The sequence below is a fragment of the Suncus etruscus genome, chromosome 5 (assembly GCF_024139225.1).
Source record: "Suncus etruscus isolate mSunEtr1 chromosome 5, mSunEtr1.pri.cur, whole genome shotgun sequence".
NCBI classification, from domain to species: Eukaryota; Metazoa; Chordata; class Mammalia; order Eulipotyphla; family Soricidae; genus Suncus; species Suncus etruscus.
In genome coordinates, this window is record NC_064852.1 from 68,737,471 (window position 1) to 68,759,821 (window position 22,351).

At 32.9% G+C, this 22,351-nt stretch overlaps 1 protein-coding gene and 1 pseudogene across 1 annotated transcript in view; one reads left to right on the forward strand and one right to left on the reverse strand.

Moving 5' to 3' along the window:
* The window catches only part of CNTNAP5 (contactin associated protein family member 5), a 939,273-nt gene that overhangs the window by 739,849 nt on the left and 177,073 nt on the right, over window positions 1-22,351 (forward strand). The window lies entirely within an intron of this gene.
* Window positions 13,559-13,702, reverse strand: LOC126010348 (uncharacterized; annotated as a pseudogene).

The window sequence follows — 22,351 nt, forward strand, 5'->3', positions numbered from 1 at the left end:
TTCTGAAAAGATTGGTCTGTAGAATTATTTGGTATACTATAAAAATTATGCTATATGTATTTAATTACATTTTAATATATTTTTCTTTCTAATTTCTTTCCTTCAGCTTCAATTTAATTACAAACTACAGCCAGAGTATTAGGTTGTCAAAAATATGAATCTAATCATGTTATTTCTCTCACAAAAAAATCTTTCATGATTCATTTTAGTTTTTTTAGATAAATCTAAATTTTATCAGGACTTAAAAACAGAAAAATCTCAGTCTGACTCTACTTTAATTCAGAATTCATAACTCTGTCCCCATTGTGAGCATTAATATTGACTATTAAACTGCCATATTGAGAACAAGTCAAGTTCTCCCACATGCCTTATACTCCACATACTTAGCACTTCCTCACATTCTTTCTCTGCCAAGAAACTTTTTAAACACTCCAAAGATAAATTGATCACTTCCACCAGACTTTCTTCTATGACCTAATTTTAACTTTAAGTTTGTTAAGCCTCCTGTAATAAATTGTAAGCCATACCACATTTTATTTTATTGTACATTTATGTTCCTCTTTTGTGAGAATATAGCTTTCTCATGAGTAGTAGTCACTGTGACTTATTCATCTTTATCTATGTTATATTTTAGTATTTGAGCAAAAAGCTAATAACTACCCATAATGAGCTCAGAAAAGAAATAATTAAGACTGAATAAGACAACTTAATTAAACAACTGAATTAATATTATATATTTTGGGGTAGGTTGGGCCACATCTGTCAGCACTCATGAGTTACTCCTGGTTCTGCACTCAGAAATCACTCCTGGTAGGTAGGGGGACCAAATGGGATGCCAGGCATCAACCCCAGGTTTGTCTCAGATTGACATCTTGCAAGGCCTTATATCAGTGCTATCTCTCCAGTCCCTATATTTATATTATGAATTGGATATTATAGTAGAAGAAAGGCTGTCGTGGTTAATTTCTCAAAAATAGAACAAAAGTCAAGATAAATACATTACTTTTTAGTTTATCTCTAATAAACTATCTCTAATAAACTGCCCATTTTCTTAATAAATAGGTTAAATGTTAAAATCCACATGAAACAGACAAAGGGTCAGATATAATCAACTTATTAAATGATCCCTCATTGACAAAAATAAAGAAGTGCATGCTTAATACATTCAAGTTTCAAAGCAAACATTATTTTTAAATTTTTTAACTGTCTCCTTAACTCTTTAACTCTTTGTCTCTTTAATTTTAACCCTGTCTAACAGGAAAGAGAAATAAGCAAATTATTTGTTGTAGTAGTTAACAGTAGGAATAGTAGTTCTATTTAATCAGCAATATAAATATTGAGTGACACAGGGTTCCAGAAGAAGACTGACTGTCTCATTTAGGATCAAGAGATAGAGGATGAATGTGAGCACACCTCCCTATATATCACCATTTATAAATCTTGTGCTACCATAAATGATATTACCTTTCTGCTACTAAGCAACTCACCTCTAGTTGTTATCCACTGGCATCATCACCTTAAGCAGAACATGAGTTCCTTTACAGCAACTGTTTTCTCATTAAATAGACCACCTTCATAGATTGCATAATGAATATTTTGTTTTGTTTGTTTATAATATGGCTCCTATTTCTTCTGTTCATTAGATGAAGCTACTTGCTGTAAGATATTTAAAACTAGATTATTGCAATAAATTTATATTTATTTTGGGTCGATAACAAACTGGAATTAATGACAACATAAATTAATGACAACATAAAATTTCAAATATATGCACTAAATTGGCATTCATTGTGGCAATGGCACATCCAGTGTACCATGTGTTAAGGAGCAATAGCATTTTGACGAGGAAAAGGAAATGTTTGAGGGTACTGGTTTTAGACTTAAAAAATGAAAATACAGAGATTGGAGCAGTGGTAAGGCATCTACCTTGCCCGAGCTAGCCTAGGAAGGTTGTGGTTGAATCCCCTGGCGTCCCATATGGTCCCCCAAGCCAGTAGCAATTTCTGAGCTCATAGCCAGGAGTAAGCCCAGAGTGTCACTGGGTGTGGGCCAAAAACAAAAAAAAAAAAGAAAGAAAGAAAGAAAGGAAGGAAGGAAGGAAGGAAGGAAGGAAGGAAGGAAGGAAGGAAGGAAGGAAGGAAGGAAGGAAGGAAGGAAGGAAGGAAGGAAGGAAGGAAGGAAGGAAGGAAGGAAGGAAGGAAGAAAGAAAGAGAAGAAAGGAAAGAAAGGATGGAAGGAAGAAAGGAGAAAGGAAGGAAGAAGGAAGGAAAGAAAGAAAGAAAGAAAGAAAGAAAGAAAGAAAGAAAGAAAGAAAGAAAGAAAGAAAGAAAGAAATGAAAGAAAGAAAAGAAAGGAAGGAAGAAAGGAAGAAAGAAAGAAAGAAAGAAAGAAAGAAAGAAAGAAAGAAAGAAAGAGAAAGAAAGAAAGAAAGAAAGAAATATAGAAAGAAAGAAAGAAAGAAAGAAAGAAAGAAAGAAAGAAAGAAAGAAAGAAAGAAAAGAAAGAAAGAAAGAAAGAAAGAAAGAAAGAAAGAAAGAAAGAAAGAAAGAAAGAAGAAAGAAAGAAAGAAAGAAGAAAGAAAGAAAGAAAGAAAGAAAGAAAGAAAGAAACAGAAAGAAAGAAAGAAAGAAGAAACAAAGAAACAAAGAAGAAAGAAAGAAAGAAAGAAAGAAAGAAAGAAAGAAAGAAAGAAAGAAAGAAAGAAAGAAAGAAAGAAAGAAAGAAAGAAAGGAGGAATAGAGAAAGAAAGAGAAAGAAAGAATGAAAAAGAAAGAAGAAAGAAAAAGAAAAACAACACAGCATATTTTTTAAATTGGAGAAAAAAATCTATCTGCATTATTTTTGGTTTGAACATGGAGAATAAAGTTTGAGACTTTATTCAGACTGAGGGATGAATGGTCCAAACATATTTATCTAAACAAGTTGATAAACAAGTTTATCCAAACAAGTTGAACATATGTATTTAAAATTCTTAACTGATTACACATGGAATTGAAGTATAATATCTGAACAGAGGGTTAAGAATATGCACTAAGCATAGCCAGGTGCTCCCCAAATTTAAAAGGTACTTTTTTTTAGAATGAGAACTGGAAAATAACACCTGTTGTTCTCTATTACTTTTCTAATGAAGAGATATGAATATATAATTAAATGAGCTAGTATATCAAATTACTAGAAAGTACACATTTTTTAAAATACAGATTTATTAAGCATATTTTTACTCAAGATGACTCCCCACTTAAACGTAAGACATAAAAATACATTGAACATTCATTATATACAAATACAAAAAGAATTATTCTCCCTTTTATTTTAAACCAGTTTTACTAAAAGGCTTCTTTACCTAATCCCATAAGAGAATACAGTGTCAAGATTGTGGTACTTTAATTTGTTGGTTTTCTTTAGTGTTTTCATTTAAACAATGTCATGTGAACTTTTTCATTTATCCTTTACTTTTACCCTTTACTGTTGAGATTTTTTATTTTAAAAAATATAAGATAATTTTGTTTTATTTTTCTCCTTATAATCATGCTATTTACTCATATAAATGGAAAATGGTATTTAAAAAGTAAATTTTAAATACTTTAATTATTTTAACAATGCTTTGAGCATCTTGAAGTTTATAGTTATTTTACACAATAGTAATACACACAGTTATTGTACATAATATGAAAATGCATAAAATCAAAGGCTGTTCCTATATTTGAAAAATTCAGTGATGCAATAGTCTCCTCTAAACTGCTGAAGAAATTATATGTATCCAAAACAGTACTAGAGTTAGATAATAGTAGCAGCAGCAGCAGTACTACTAGTAGTAGTATTAGTAGTAGTAATAATATTAGTACATTACTCCGCTATACATTAATTTTCTCAAAAAGGAATGTGCTCTTACTGTTACAACACATTAAAGCACTAATATATCTTTAGCTGAATGCATCTTGAAAGGTTGTGCTTTTTAAGTATTAGCCCATAAATAAAAATATTTATGTTCCTCTATAATTTTTAATATTTAAAGCAGCAAATACCTGCCACTAAGGGATGGAATAAATGGATCTAAGTGTAAAGGATACCGAGGTAAATATAAAAATACAAATATATATACATTTTTAAGAGTAGGCAACTACTAGATGAAGAGTAAATAGGTATTGATTAGCTGATAGATTTTTCTAGCATAGTACCTAGTTAGAATGAGAGGAAATAAAATTAGGCTGTTGGCCTTCGTGCAATTTCCCACAACCTGTGGATAAAAATTCATCTCTTGGGAAATCAGCCCTCTCTAAAATAGAACTGGTCTGGCAAAACTTCTGTGCTTTTCAATGTAAGTGTTCCTTTGCCTAATTTGTTTTGGTTATTCATAATCATCCCTGCCTAATATCCTGGGTGCTTATTCTCTTTAACATGGTTCTAAATCTCTAGATGATCATCCCACACACTTTATTTTTATTTGGCAAAACTCCAACTTTAAAATTATTTTAATCAGGAGCACCATCTCTTTTAACAGTGATAGCAAATGATGCCATTTTCAGAGTAAAATGGAAAATTAAAATGGTTAGGATCCAATTTGACTTTTTGTCTGATGGAAATTCAAAGGGGATGAATGAAAAAAAAGATATAGTGTGCTTTGCAATCATGAAGATTAGAGATTGCATGCTGTCAGATTGGTGTGATTTTGATCCTATAAAAGCTTTTTTATTTCAGAATGGAATATTGAATTTTTTATTTGGTATTTTTATAAGGTTAGCATCATGGAATATTGGAACAATGTTGGATCATGCACAATGGCATTTATAATGGCATCTGCCTTGAGTCACTCAAATTTTATTCAATAGAAAAAAATTTTGCTAATGCAAAAGAAAGTAATGGTTTTACATGTTCCCCCAAACCATCTTGCACATAAGAATCATCTAGATAGTTAGCTAAAATGCCAATGTCTAGGCATAAATTCCATTAAGCCTCTTCATGTTAATGTGATAAAAGATCCTGCTTTCTATTATCCTGATGAATCCATACCCAGAAAGTATCTTCTCTATATCATAACCTTTATTTTTTTTTTTTTTGGTTTTTCGGGCCACACTCGTTTGATGCTCAGGGATTACTCCTGCCTAAGCGCTCAGAAATTGCCCCTGGCTTGGGGGGACCATATGGGATCGAACCACGGTCCTTCCTTGGCTAGCGCTTGCAAGGCAGACACCTTACCTCTAGCGCCTTTTTAATCAGCTTTTTAATCAGTGTAATTTGATATTAATATGGCCACCTCAGTCATTTTAAGGGAGTTGTTTACTTAAAGGATTGTCCTCCAACCTTTGATTTTTAGTCTGTATTTGCTCTGACTATTCAAAATTTCTTGCTGATAGCAAAATATCAGATTTAATTTTCTGATCCATTTTACCCCTTTAATGGTATAATTTGTAAAAGATCCTTAAAATAAATGAATCAAATATGAAAATATTCTCAAAATAAGTGAACAGAAAATAAAAGACTTTTTTGACAAATTCAACAAGAACAACATAAAAATCATTGAGATCCCAGAGAGACAGAGATAAAATCCCTATGAAGAAGCAACAGTCAAAGATATTCGTGATGCGAAGAAGTATACACCTACAAAATAGATATCTGAAGAGTACAAACTAAAAGAGACCAAAAAATGTACTCTTAATTGGTGCATTTATTCTATTGAATTTGAGAGAGATTACTGTTATGGTATTTTGTGTGAAGTTTGATTTTTTTTGATGGGATTTGTCTTACCTTCAAGAAGCTATTTATTTCTTTTTTAAAGTCTGTAATAATTGGGTTTTGTTTTGTTTTGTTTGTTTTTGGGTCACACCCTATGATGCTCAGGGGTTACTCCTGGCTATTTGTTCAGAAATCACTCCTGTTTGGTGAACCATATTGGCATGCCGGGGATAGAACGCAGGTCCATCCTGAGTCAGCCGCAAACTCGCTACCACTGTTATCACTCTTGCCCCAGTCTGTAATAATTTTAGTTCTGAGTTTGAGTCTGTAATATTCCTAAGCTGTTGTTTATCATGAAGTTTTGTATCCATCGTTCAAACCTGATCAAAAATCTGACTATTGAATATTTGTGGTGAGGTGTTAATTTCATTGAGATTCTATTTTTTCACTATTTGCCACCGTAGCTTTCAGACCTGGATGGTTTTTGTGCTACATCTGCTGTCTTACATTTGCTTCTTTGTATGCAATTTCCATTTCTTTTTATCTTGCTGTCCTAGTATTCTATCTCTATATTTTTCATCATCGTAACTAGTATGTGGCTTAGCATGTCTTATTTATTTAGTTTTGTTCTCTCTTAGGTTGTACGTTTCATGCATCCAGTATGTTGGTGCATGCATTCTTCAGCTCTGATAACTTCTTACAACTTTTGTCTTTGACTGTTCTTTGCCATAGGGATTTTCTCTCTGTCTCTCTGGAACCTCAACAATTCATATGTGGTTCTTGGTGAATTTATTTTTTTTAAATGTCTTATTTTCTGTACATTTATTTTGAGGATTTTTTAAAAATCTATTTTCTATTCACTTGTTTTAAGACTCTTTTTACAACTTAACTTGAATGGAGGTGTTATGAAACTCCTTTAATAACTCACTGATTCTGTCCTCAGCAGCTAATACTCTGCTAGTAAAGCTTTCGTGTAAATTGTTCATTATGTTGACCAAGATTTTAAAACTAGATATTTCTATTTGAAATTTTATCATTTCTACTCTCAGATCATTTTGAGTCTTATTGGCTGTACATTTCATGGTTTCTTTAAATTCTTTAAACATGCTTAACATTTTCCCCCTAAAGTCCATATCAGAGAGGCTATATAGATGTCTGATGTTAATTGGGTCCTCGAAACTACCATCTTTATTTACTAAATTGGTGAGGTTCTGTGATAAATTCCAGTTGTAACTTTTGAAATATCATGGTGTATTTTAAGTGTTTGAAGTTCTTTTATTAGAATAAATGAGTGGTTTATTTTTTCTAATAAATATTAGAGTAAATGCTAATTTATTGAATAAATGAAGTAAAGAGGAGCAACCAAGCTCTTCTCTTGATGTAGTAGCTTGAACTGAAAATGGCCCTTTTGATTCCAAAAGCTGCCTACCATAATAACCCCAACTGCTGATCTATGGTCTTTCTTGTCTAAAGGTCTCACTTTTCTCTGAGTTCAGAAATGTTAAATTCAAATGAAGGCTGGGATTAAGGCCTGTCAGTGTTGCCCTGAATGAGGGCTGAGCAAAAGGATGCCTGAAAGCAGAGTGACTTCCCAGCCTCACTGTCACTCCTGGCAGTATCATAGTTAGCTGTTCTCTCACAGCAGATGTGCAGCTGCCCTATGGCCAGATTGCTGGATCATTCTGCTGCTCTTTGTATCACTTCTGCTGCTTTCCTTTGAAGCTAATATTCCTAAAAAAATTTTAAATACTTTTCTACTTCTATAATAGTGCTGTTTGTATCATTGAAAGCTGGGTATGGTATATTTGGATATGATATGGCTACTACAATATGTTCCTAATGAGCCAGATATGTAAATTTTCTAGCTCCCTTGTCATAGCAGTGAAGTGATCTGAAATGAGTGCCTCCACAGAAGACTTATTTGGGGGGAAGGCGTTGTTGGGTCACACCTGGCAGCACTCAGGGGTCACTCCTGGCTCTGCACTCAGAAATTGCTCCAAGCAGGCTCTGTGGACATATGGGTTGCAGGGAATCTAACTGGGGTCCTGCAGTGTTGGCCGCATACAAGGCAAATGCCTTACTGCTGTGTAATCACTTCAGTCCCACAGAAGACTTATTAAACCTCAATAGTTATTAAATGGTGGCCAAAAAGATAGCATGGAGGTAAGGCATTTGCCTTGCATGCAGAAGGACTGTGGTTAGAATCCCGACATCCCATATGGTCCCCCGTGCCTGCAAGGGATAATTTCTGATCATAGAGCCAGGAGTAACCCCTGAGCACTGCCGGGTGTGACCCAAAAACCAAAAAAAAAAAATAGTTATTAAGTATCAAGGGTAAGCTGAAGGAACTTAGTTACTTGCTGCCCCTCATTAAGTAGAGAAATATTGTCCTATCATGTTTAGAAGCATATATAGATTTTTATAAGTTATTGTTTTATTCATGTTCTTTTCTCATATTTTGCTTTTAAAAAGCTTTAGTTCCACAATCAGTTTCTCCTACATTGAATACAGTAAATATCATTTCATTAATTTATTTTTGCATATGGCACTTGGAATCTAACCCAAGATTTTACATATATAAGGCATATGTTGTTGTGCTGAGTTGTGTACTCTGAGTACATCTCTTTTATAGAAAAGGAATAGAATTAAACTATGACCAATGAAATAGTATTGGTATTAAGCTCTGGTCTTACAATTGACTGAGCCCAGATATATTCCCCAAACAGTTATATGTCCCTGAGCACAGATTCAGAAGTAATTCCCAAGTGATTCTTAATTAGACTCCCCCAAATACCAAACTTATTAAATAGAATGTCATATTTAAATCACCTCTTAAAATTAGTACCAAATAATTAATACATATCCAATAAATATTAACTTATTGTCATCTGTATACCATTTTTCTTCCATAGGAGGGTTTTTAATACAAGTAATTATTCTGAAAATGATGAAATAAAATAAACATTTTTCAAAGTCTGCACAAATTATAAAGAAATATCAGACATATTAGCCCTGAAAAGTAGCACACTTGTTTAAATACTTAAACAAGTCAAATATTTGTTTAATATGAATTGAATATTTGTTCAATGTTTAGAGGTTTTCTTTGTTCATTTATTTTATTATTTTTAAATATTGTTCAATGACATTTAGATTTTGTTTGTTTTTTGTTTTTTGGGTCATACCTGTTTGACACTCAGGGATTACTCCTGGCTATGCACTCAAATATTGCTCCTGGCTTGGGGAGACGATACGGGACACTGGGGGATCAAACCACACTCCATCTTAGGCTAGCGCTTGCAAGGCAGAAGCCTTACCTCTAGTGCCACCACTCCGGTCACAATGGCATTTAGATTTTTGAATTAGATTTGTGTCAATAGAAATTTAGAACTTGCTGCATTTTCAATGATTTTTAGTGATTTTCAATGAGTACACAACAGTTTCTATTGTGACTATGTGATTAAGACATGCAGTCTAATTAATAAACAAACCACTTGCTGATTATATGATTATATTAATACTGATAATATAATGAAATGATAAGAATTATTAATAAATTTGTAAAACATCTTTTCAAATATATTGTGAGGCAGAAAAGTATTGCTAGTTTTTCTATAAAGTTTATTGTATGTGATGACATTCTAAAAGGACTTACATTATGTGTCTACAATTTTAGAATGGCAAAATCAGGTAGGTCTGAGCAGTAAAGGTCAAAATGGTCAGAATATTTTTGAATCATTCTGTAATTTTCTTTTCTTTATAGGCATGATAAGGCATTTTTTTTCTATCAAAGATGAGAGTGAATTCTTTGATGACCAATAATACTTTATCAGATTCAGACAAATCAACTAGTGGGATGGGAATGACTGCTTTATTTCAAAGGTGATTTGTTTATCTGAGTATAGTTTTTAACTGTGTTCTTCTGAGACTAAGTTCAATGTTGACCTCACCTCTATAAACACAAACATACCCATTCCAACCAAAAATACAGGCTTTTTTCTTTCATCTATATTTTAAGGCTCTATGCTGTCTGAATGTCTTGTGTTGACTCATTTATTAGTTGTTTTCAGAATGTGTATCCAAGGTATTTTAACTGCTAAATATTGTCACTAAAGCTGTTGGAAAAAACTGATGATTTCCTCCTCTGACTATTTCCTGAAAACATATGTTCTCATTTCATCATCCAGTTAAAGCTGAAGTCACATCTGTTTTCTCTTCTGATTTTCATTTTATTCTGATAAGTACAGTATACAGTTTTTGCCACCAGAAATAGATTAACAGTTGTTGAAATATCAAAAAATTACTTTATTTCCTAATACCAGATTTTTTAGTGACTCAGAAATAAACATAATACAACTATCTTCATTTACAAATAACTACTCTTAGCAATTTTAGCTTAGATTAGTTCATTCATGAGATAGGGACAAAAATAGGCCAAACTAGGACTTTCATTTTCTCTGAATAAATCTTGCTAGAAGCCTTGAAAATACAAAGTACAATAAATGAATTTAATTGCCGAGGTAAATCAATTGCCAGGGCTAAACGTGCTTGTTATTCATTTTGTCTTTAAATGGCAAAATATCATGTATGTGACTATTTCCCTTTAGCTTAAAAAAGAAAAATAGTAATACTAAATTTCTTTAAAATTTAAATTTTACCAGAGTATATTGATTACATAATTATTGTAAAATTATGAAACCTTTTTTTCTTTGACATATTTTAAGGCATCAAAATTGTTTACTACAGTGTCAATCTAAGTAATCCAAAATCTCTAAAATGTTTGTCTGCTCCTATGTTCATCTTTCCCAACACAAACATACCACCTGAGGTGTGAAAATGGCAAATCCTGTTAAACAGTTAGAAGGGAGAGCATATTTCATCATTTCACTTTGCCTTTACTATCTTCACACTGAGTGGTGGGCAGATTTAGCAGTGCTCAGTGTCAGTATTGCCAGATTTCCATGTGTTTATCTGAAAGAATCAAATGCAAAGGTTCAGGAAACAGACACTACAAACAAAAGCAAAACATAAATTACAAAAGATATCAAACACAATCATTTTCATAAACAAACTGACAAGCTAAAGTTGTCTTGCCATATTTACTTACCTAAGGACCACCTTTTACCCTTGACAGTTAAGGACCATAAAATCCTTCAAATCAAACCTCGATATAATCAGGGATAATCCTAAGTGGAACAGTTTTTTTAGGGCTTCCATAACAAACCATGAAAGACTGTGTGGTTTAAAAAAATGACAGTGGCTTAAAAATTGGGGGGCTTAAAAAGCACATCAGATAGGACCTTTCATACACATAGCCTATACAGGTTCAATTTTCAGGACCACATATGATTACCCTACCACTACCAGGAGTGATCTCTAAACTTAAAGCCAAGAGTAAGACCTTAGTATAATTGGCTGTAGCTCCCCAAGAACAAAAGAACATAAAAACAAACAAGAACCCAAAATAGCCAATTGAATTCTAATGTTACCAAGACTAGAAACCTAAGAAGAAAATGTTCAGTGTACTCAGTGTGTTATTTCTGTGCGTGCATATATCAAAGGAAGTTATGTTTCATTGTAGCCACACTCTAACAGTGTTACCTTTTTGGAGAACTTTTCACCAATAAAATATTCTGGATGAAAAATGATTTAGTTTTATATTAGGTTGCAAAGGCGGCAATTAAAGATGTCACCAATTAACATAATTTTGGAAAGCTTTATGCATTCAAACCACCTGATCAGTATTGTTTATGGGAAAATAGGATATGGAGATTATATATGATTGCAACTTTATCGTTCTTCACACTGTAGCCATAGCCAAACTGCACAGGAAAAATATTAACTTATTGACAGTTCTGATCTTTAAAGCACTTGGACTTAATTCAAAGCAGTATCCAATGTTCTTATTAGTAGGAATAGTCTCAAAGTTCCTGTCAGGGCCACATCAAGAATCCAGGTCAATTAAGTATTTTTATAGCAGAGGGTTTTAAGGAGGCAATATTGTCAATTGAGTTTCAGTTTTTCTCTTTAAATCAAAACCAATACTCAGTAACATATCACTTAATCATCATTATTTCTTTAACTTTAAATAATTTCCAAAAATATAAATTTTCACAAGAAAAGATTTCTTGTTAATCTCATGTATCTCTTTCTAGTGTCCATGTTAGCAAATTACATTTCACACTGATGCCTTTCTATCCCCCTATGAAGTATTGCATGTGAAAATAAATTTATAAATTTAATACATTATTACTTAACCAAGCTTTATTTTGAAAGTTATAAGAAATCAAAACATGCATAAATATATGTGGTAGTTCTTAGGAACTTAGAGTACAAAATTTGGTTATATACTTTTATCAAAATATTTTTTTTGGTTTTTGTTTGTTTGTTTGTTTGTTTTTGGGCCACACCTGGCATTGCTCAGGGATTACTCCTGGCTGTCTGCTCAGAAATAGCTCCTGGCAGGCACGGGGGACCATATGGGACACCGGGATTTGAACCAACCACCTTTGGTCCCGGATTGGCTGCTTGCAAGGCAAACGCCCACTGTGCTATCTCTCCGGGCCCTTATCAAAATATTTTGAAATGGTTTGTTGCTAAAAAGCTTGCTTAATCTTAGATGAAAAAATGTCTGTAGTAAAATTTGAGGTTTAGAAATATTGGATTATAACTAATATTATTTTAAGTTCCTCTGAATTCTGAAAGATCTTTTCTGAAATCTGATATATTATTAAAAAATAAGAACAAGTGACTTCTTAAAACTCACTTTTAAACCAAGCTAAATAAATAATTTGTAATTTTCTTTGTAATCTAAGCTATTTTCTGTTGTATTGTGTCAAAAGCCAACTTTTTAAAAGCATTTACAGACTCTTAAGTAGGCATCCAATCTTCTTTGATATTTCAGCAGAGATCATGGTATGCTTCCAGGATGTAATTAGCAAAGGTTTTACATAAAATCACAATTTAAGAATGATCAGTTATAACCTTTTAGGATCCCTTCAATGAAATAACTAGTGTTTGTTTCATCCTGCCCTAAAGGTTCAAGCATTCATAATCCCTTTAATTTTAAAGAGATTGTAGGAGAATTTGGAGGTCATCCTTTAAAAGCACTGCATGCATATTTATTTATCATTTGAGAATGAAAATATTTAAGGAATTCATAAAATGCTTTGTATCTAGTACATAATTTAAATGGGAGAATACTTACTATTCATAAGAAAACTATTAGATGCTTACTATCTTTATGTTAGTGTTTCTTACTATATTGTTCTGTATTCTTTTTTTTTTTTTTTTTTTTTTTTTTGGTTTTTGGGTCACACCCAGCAGTGCTCAGGGGTTACTCCTGGCTGTCTACTCAGAAATAGCTCCTGGCAGGCACGGGGGACCATATGGGACACCGGGATTCGAACCAACCACCTTTGGTCCTGGATCGGCTGCTTGCAAGGCAAACGCCACTGTGCTATCTCTCCGGGCCCATCTGTATTCTTAAGTTCAAAGAAAACAAAAGGAAAATGAACACTAAACATTTTACTGACAAGAAAACAATATATTCATTATAGATGGGATAAGAAAGTGACTGAGAATTTTGACTATCCATCTAAGTTTAGTCAAAACCAAGTTATTTATATATATATATATATATATATATATATATATATATATATATATATATATATATATATATATATATATTGGTTTTTAGGTCACACCTGGCAGCACTCGGGGTGACTCTTGGCTCTACACTCAGAAATCATTCCTGGCAGGCTCGGAGGACCATGTGGGGAGGACCATGTGGGATGCCGGGATTTGAACCACTGAACTTTTGCATGCAAATTTGTACATTTTTTAATACAATGTTTTTGGAAGTATTGAAAGACTAGGTCAAATTGTGGAGTGGATGATCAAACTTCTATTTCAATTTTCTACTTCAAAAATCATTTAATATATTGTCCTCAGTTAAAAAACATATCAGATATTAAACTGATAATAACAGATACTATACTTGTTGTTAGCCAAAAGGCAGCGAAGCAATTATCTGTACATTTTAAAATCTCTAGAACTCAAATGAATCTTACAATAAAGGGATTATTTTTGTTAAAATAAAAGTTGCTTTCTATTTTTTTCTAATTGTACATAAATAAATTATTCAACTTATTACTTGGAACAACTAACATTTGATGAAATATGATAATTACTATTCACAATGGCAATATGTTCATAATGATATAGTGGTATCTAATTTGAGAAGTTTTTATTTTTCTTTTAAAACCATGACTAAATCCTGCATTTTAAGTATGACTTGAACTGCAATTTCCTAGAAACCTGTCAATCCTCAGAAGTACCTCTCACTCCCACCTATGGGAATGCGTTCATTTTTGTGATTTTGAACTTCTAAGATTAGACAACAATTAATGCATTATCTGTCCTCTGTAAACTGAGAGACCCACTAAGTGACTTGTGACTATTGACCTAGATCTTAGAAGATAACATCTGTTAATGGTATATTCTGATGAAAGACAAAGACTTGGTTTGCCAGCATTGGAATTAAGTATTAGATGTAGTGTATCATGTTAGAGTCCAGTTACATATTTTTCTTTGTGATAGTAACAAAGTGACTTTTAAGAGAATAAAGCTATCCACCTGTTGACTGATAATTGTTTGTCAGTCTCTGAGCAATTTTTTATAATGATCCTGTCTCAAATCTTAGGTAAAATATTTATTTTGGGGGAATGTTACTAGAGTTAAGTGGATGACTGTTTGTACTGGTATATTTGTATACATATATAATATACATGTGTGTGTATATATAAATATATATTGTTTGCTTGCTTCTTTGATTTTCTGCCTAACCTGGAAATTCTCAGGAATTACACCTAGTTTTGGATTAAGGAAGCATCCCTGCAGTTCTCAAAAGACAGTATGTAATGCTGAGCATCAAATCCAGGTTGGCTGCATGCAAGACCTTACCCCTGTACTATTGCTTCAACAATAGTACAATATTAGTACTCCCTAATATACTTTTTCTTCCCCGCCCGCCCGCCTGCCCGCCTCTGATATATTTTTAAATACTGATAGTGCAGGACCGAAGAGATAGCATGGAGGTAGGGCATTTGCCTTTCATGCAGAAGGATGGTGGTTCGAATCCCGGCATCCCATATGGTCCCCTGAACCTGCAGGAGTGATTTCTGAGAACAGAGCCAGGAGTAACCCCTGAGGGCTGCCAGGTGTGACTCCCCCCAAAAGTAGTGTAGTGCTTAACATACATTTTTATGTTGTACAATAGACAATTTATGTGTACAAACATATCTGTAAATTTATACATATATATGCTGTCTGTGCAATAGTTGCTAACCATCCTCATCCCAACCTTTATTAATCCTATTATTAGGTTTCTACATTTTATGATTTAGGGAGTTGTTGTACATTTTTAATTAGCTGATTCAACTGGTCGTTTTATCTTTCATAGAGTAAAATATGTTGTTAAATGGTGCATTACTTCTCAGAAACAAAAATTACCACGTGTGTATAATTCGGCTTGTAGAATATCTTTTAGGATAATTAAATGACCTTTATTGGTCATCTCAAGACAGAAAATCCTTGAAGGCAGGAAACACATAGCTTTTTTTTTATTTTTGTAGTGTACTGTGCATTAAACTATAAACAGGAGAGTGGTTAATAAATATTACTCAGATTTAGGGATGTGAAATAGGAGATACAGGCATGAAATCCTATTTTTATTGCTATCATTATGCTGATGATCCTCTGGCCACTTCTCTCTGGTCTGTGTAATTGCAAAGTTCTTCATATTTTATTCATTAGGAGAGTTGCTCTGTGCCCATTTTTCTATTGTTGCTGGCTTGTACTGTTTCCAACACTTCCTAATGTGTGTGATCTGTGGGCTACATCAACTTTCTGTCTATGCCTTGTTCAGACTCTAATGAATAGCAGATTTAAAGTCATCAGTTATGAATCAAGTATAGAAATAAATTGGTGATATTAGTTTGCTTATTTGTGCTCTGAAAAGCAAATTTCCTTTGTCTCCTTCATGTTCTCTTAGTTGAATTTGGCTAATGGTTATAACAAATTTGAAGGAAAATTTGATCCATGTATGTATTTAAAAATAGAATACATAAATCCTATTTTTATATTTTTGTTGACAGATTTATATAAAATTGTAAATAATATTAGATTGCATTCTTCTTGCATCTGTGCTTATGTTTATTTGCTTTAAAAAAGGAGGAATTGAGTGCAGAGAGATAGTACAGTGTGTAGACATTTTGCTGTCCAAGCGACCAACCTGGATCCAGTCCCTTGCAACCCATATAGATCCCAAGCTTCAACAGGAGTAATATTTGAACGCAGAGCCAGGAGTAAATTCTGAATACTGTTGGCTATGGAGCCAATAAAAACAAAAATATATAAATAAGGAGACATTTAAAGATTGTTCGAACTGCATTATAAAGGAGATGAAGAGAAGAAAAGAAAGGAAAAGTAAAATTTGGTGATAAAAGAGAGAAGGGAGAATAATGAAGCAGGTAGACATAATAAGTTGAGGAGAGAAAGACATACAAAGAAACACGAAAACAGAATATGGGGTTGTTTGGAAGGAGAACAAGTGAGAGAAGAAAAAAGAAGAATTATATAAGAATCCTTGTGAAAGAAAAAAAATAAAGGGGAATGGTGTGTGTGTGTTTATTTTTACAGTTCTTAAATTTGCAGTGAATTTATATTGGTTGATAAAACTATAGTAAATATTCATTCCCATAAATATTCATTATATCAGCATTCTCACCTTCTGTTACATGTTTTTCAACATCCAAAAAACTACAAAACATGCAGTCATTTGGAGGAATTTGTAATGTTGCTGAAATACTTGTAACATATATATATATAAGCAATAATAAATTAGTCATTGTTTAGTTGTATGATAATAAAGACAAAGAGGTGATTTTCTTAACATAAATGGCCACAGTGGCATTTTGGTTTACAACACAACATGTATTTCTTGATAACTTTATGTAACGCATATTACTGAATTATTTACTGTTTTGTTTAGTTAGACTAGGATTTATTGAAGAATATGTATTTTGAATACCTCAATGAATATATTTTATATTTATAGACATAGAAAATGGACAATAAATATATTCAGGTTTTTGAGAAAAATAGATATATGGATCAAAAAATCATTGCTACAAAATTACTTGGGAAAGAATGTGTGGTTAAGAGATATAGATGTTTTAGATATTTGTGTTTTATTTGATTTCACTCTTGTGACTGTTTGAGTTATCCAAAAACAGTGCTATAGCCAATACTGTTCTGGGGATGGGTCATGCACTCCAGAGCTCTGAGCCACATCACCAACCATAGATGTTTGTATAATAGATGAAATAACTTAGAAGAAGCACTAAGAATCACCACCTACATCTATATCTCCTGGTGCTAAACCCTGAAAAAGGTTGTGGGATAGGAGGAAGAACAACTAGATGAGTGAATGACAGATGGACTAATTAGTGCACAAAATGATGGAAAGAGGAATAGTTTTATCTTTTTTTCAGTACAAATGAAAAATGATTATGAGAAACATTTGATATTAAGTAGGTTTTTATAAATATTTTTAAATTGAGTTAAAAAGAAGTAAGATAACTTGAACAAGAGGTTCCCAAACTTTTGAAAACACAGAATGGCATTGGCTATTTAAATACAAATGAAGTGGGGACAAGGTGGTGATAGGAATGGCTGAATAAATGTGGGAAATACAGTTTCTAGCTAATTCCAGGTATTTCATAAGCAGATTAAATCACTGGGTAGATATAAAAAGGAATTTACATTGTACCAAACATAAATATATATTGAGTAATTTACTGACCTTTTTTTTTTCAGCCACATATTAAACTTAATTTCTCCTACATTTACTGATTCCTTAGGTTAAACAATTTAACTTATTCTATGTGTTTTGTTGGAGAAAATAAATGTAAAATTAAGTAAGTAATTAGCATTTATTAATCTCTATCTATTAAAAGGAATTTTTCAAAATTGAATGCGGAGGGGTTTGAACATTTTGAACAAATAATTTTAACAATTTTAAGAGATTCTAAAATTTTATGACTTATATTTCTAGTATCATCTGGTGATTTTGACAGAGATAGAAAATATTGAAATCTATTCCATGAATGCTTGGGGAAAATCTACATGAACGTATGTTCTTTTATGAGAGGGACTCCCAAACAGGTCAGAAACCCATGGGCCTATTTCTTTTTTTTTCTTTATTTAAACATTTTCATTACAAATATGATTGTGATTAGGTTTCAGTCATGTAAAGAACACACCCCTTCACCAGTGCAACATTCCCACCACCAATGTCCCAAATCTCCCTCCATCCCACCCCACCCCCACCTGTACTCCAAACAGGCTTTCCAGTTCCCTCATTCATTCACATGATTATGGTAGTTTTTTGTGTAGTTATTTCTATAACTGCACTCACCACTCTTTGTGGTGAGCTTCATGAAGTGAGCTGGAAGTTCCAGCCCTCCTCTCATTGTCTCTGAGGATTCTTGCAAAAATAATTTTATTTTTCTTAAAACCCATAGGTGAGTGAGACTATTCTGCATCTCTCTCTCTCCCTCTGACTTATTTAACTCAGCATAATAGATTCCATGTACATCCATGTATAGGAAACTTTCATGACTTCATCTCTCCTGATGGCTGCATAATATTCCATTTTATATATGTACCACAGTTTCTTTAGCCATTCGTCTATTGAAGGGCATCTTGGTTGTTTCCAGAGCCTGGCTATTGTGAATAGTGCTGCAATAAATATAGGTGTGAGGAAGGGGTTTTTGTATTGTATTCTTGTGTTCCTAGGGTATATCCCTAAGAGTGGAATAGCTGGGTAGAATGGGAACTCAATTTTCAGATTTTGGAGGAATCTCCATATCACTTTCCATAGAGGTTGGAGTAGACAGCATTCCCCAGCAGTGGATAAGAGTTCCTTTCTCTCCACAATCCTACCAGCACTGATTGTTCTCATTCTTTGTGATGTATGCCAATCTCTGTGGTGTGAGATGGTATCTCATCATTGTTTTGATTTGCATCTCCCTGATGATTAGTGATGAGGTGCATTTTTTTCATGTGCCTTTTGGCCATTTGCATTTCTTTTTTATCAAAGTGTCTATTCATTTCTTCTCCCCATTTTTGATGGGATTAGATGTTTTTTTCTTGTAAAGTTCTGTCAGTGCCCTGTATATTTTGTAAATTAGCCCCTTATCTGATGGGTGTTAGGTGAATAGTTTCTCCCACACGATGGGTGGCTCCTGTATCTTGGGCACTATTTCTTTTGAGGTGCAGAAGCTTCTCAGCTTAATGTATTCCCATCTGTTTATCTCTGCTTCCACTTGTTTGGGAAGTGCAGTTTTCTCCTTTAAGATGCCTTTAGTCTCAATGTCATAGAGTGTTTTACCAACGTGTTGTTCTATATACCTTAATAGTTTCAGGTCTGATATCAAGGTCTTTAATCCATTTGGATTTTACCTTCATACATGATCTTAACTGGGGGTTTATGTTCACTTTTTTGCAAGTGGCTAACCAGTTCTGCTAGCACTACTTGTTGAAGAGGTTTTCCCTGCTCCACTTGGGATTTCTTGCTCCTTTGTCAAAAATTAGGTGATTGTATTTCATGGGCCTATTTCATAAGCATTCTCAGTCAAGTGGGCTTGAGAGTTCCATGCTTAGAAACATTCTGTTCTGCGCTTTTGCCCATAAATGTTGATATCCATTCTTAGCAGTGCTTGTGAGATCATGTCATGGTGGACATATGGAAGGCATGAGTTCCTTACCACTGAACTATTTTTTCTTCTTCAGAATTCATACAAGATAATATTGAGACAAAAGCAATGTTGAGGGAAATTAGCTTTCTTCAATATATTGTAGCTAGTGTTATTTATTTCTCGTAATGATCATTATTTGTTTATGTACTTGTTATATAAATACATAAGAAACAATATAATCCAATACAGTCTAAGGCAATCTAAATACTATTCAGTAAAAAACCACAGGTTTATCAGTAAATTCACTATCTTCTATATGTATCTTTACTTAATCCAAATTAATTATTGTAGAAACTTAAGATTCACTTGTATTTAATTTGTTATAGAATTATGTTTTATATGTTAAACTAAAGTTATATTTGATGTTTTGAGATGTAAAAATCTAAATTCAAATCTTTTCATACATGATGTTGAGAAATTTATTAATCTTTTCATAGTCTCAATTTATTTATTTAAAAAGATACAAATCTTCAAAATTTTGAAGAGGAATGAATGATAAACATATAGAAAGGATGTTTTGAATAATAATTACATTTATTTTACTAACTGAAAAACAAAAATGCCATGGATCTTAAAAATAGCGGTGATATTAGAATTTTCTCCTTGACCTATGCTTTCCATTACATTTTAGTGCTTTGCTGCCCTTAAATTTTATAAGCTGTTTAAAATTTACTTTATGGAGAGATAGCATTGAAATTAGGGTGCTTGTCCTTCAAGCAATCCAATTCTGTTTAGATCCCAGGCATCACATATAGTTCCTTAGAAAGCACCAGAACTGATCCCTGAACAAAGAGGTCAGAGTAAGTTTAGATCATTAACAATCATGTTCAAAAACCTTGATGCTTTCTTTCAAAATAATCAAATTATTTTTCTAATTTATTATTACTTTTTAATTCTTGTTCACATCTCATGGTTCAAAGGACTTAGACTTCAGGGTCTGCAATTACATATCACACCTAGAGAGCATGGTGGACCATATGGGATTCCAGGGATCAAACTAAGGTTAACCACATGCAAGGCAAGCACCATATCCTCTATCTTATATCTCCTTCTTTTTCCCATCTATTATTTTGTAATAGTGTTAGTAGAAATATTCTTGTGTGCTTTGTTATGCTTCTATTCTGATGGCAACTCATTATGGATATTTTATGTTGCTTTCTTGAGTGCACAATAAATTTGTAAATAATAAACAAAATACTTGACTATTAAAATTGACTATTTCACACATTTTATGCTATTGGCCTATCACTAAAGTTACAAAAAATGTTGCCACTTTATTAATGCCATATAACCAAAGATGAGTATGTTTATATAAATAATAAAGGCCTAATAATCACAGAGTTTCTTAAGCAAACTGTTTATTTGCATATTATGTATGGGAAGTCCTATTCAAGTCATTTTTTTTTTCATTTTATATCGGAATTTTGTCTTTTTTCCCCTTTGGTTTGAGTGCCATGCCCAGTGATTTAAAGGGCTTATTCCTGGCACTTCTGTCAAGAATTATTCTTGGGACTAGAGAGGTGGTGCAAGCCTTGCCCACGCTAGCCTAAGAGGGTTGTGGTTTGATCTCCCCAGCATCCCATATGGTCCCCAAGTCAGGAGCAATTTCTGATTGCATAGGAAATTTCGGGTGTGACCCAAAAACAAGAAAAAAAAATTATTCTTAAGAGTGTTGTGGTAACCAGTAACCATATCGGATGCCAGCGATCTAACCTGGGTCAGGCATGTTTACCTTATCACATTATTAACTGTGCTATCTTTCCAGCTCCCATAATTTTGTCATTTTTTAATTCAACAAAAGCCTGTTCAATTAATAGCACATTCTATGTGCTGGAGATATAATAATTAACAAATTTTTTATTGGCCCTTCACTCTAGTTCCTATGAGAGATATCAAATGTGATTTGGGCTAAGCATACACATATAAAGAGCAAAATTTTTAATTTGTTATAAACAGAAAAAAAGAGAGTAATTCTAGAGTAATAATATAATAATAGAGTCACAATAGAGTAATTTTTGAGCAATATTTTTTTAGTTCAGGAGGGCAATAAATGAGATTTAATTTCAGGATCTAGTTATACCTTATAATCAGCACTATAAAAACCCATGGATTGGTGTTCAGGAAGAAATAAGCAAGCGAAGGCCATGAACAAGAAACAGCAATAAGGTAAATATAGCTGGTGATGTATGGACTGAATTGTGGAGTGAAATGAGACTGGGAAGTATGCAGGAACCAAAGCAAATGGGTATAAGGGGCATGTCAAGGAGTAAGGTTTTTATTCTTGCAATGTAGTATTACTGTAAGATTTTAATCAGTAGTATAATTAACATGATATTTAGTCTAAAATAATCATTTTTCTGTTTTTCTGTGGTACTAACTTATTGAATATAAAAGAGCAACGAGGACAGAAATGTTGCTTTTGAACACGAAGTAATTGCCTACTGTGAAATCATTATAGCTTTGGCTAGGGTCTTTTATTTCTATATTACTTACCTTAGGCAAGCAATTTGTCTTCTAGTTTTTTTGTTTCTTCATCTATATAAAGGGATAAGATAATTCACCTCATATGGTCTATGTAGGGATATTGAATTAACTGTGTATTTAAAAGTGCATAAATGACAATGGAATATTTTAATATATTATTATTTACTTATGTATTTTAGATACAAGTTTTCCAATACTATTAATGGAAGAGTTTTATCATAATATTTCTTCACCTACCTTCCATGAGACAGTTCACATCCTTTCATCATTTGTCTTAGTGTCTTCCACCCACCATTTGATTCTCTCCCGTTGTTTCCTCCCCTATATCCTCCTAAATTCAGTTTAAGCTTTTGTTGCCTTTGGGCATTTGC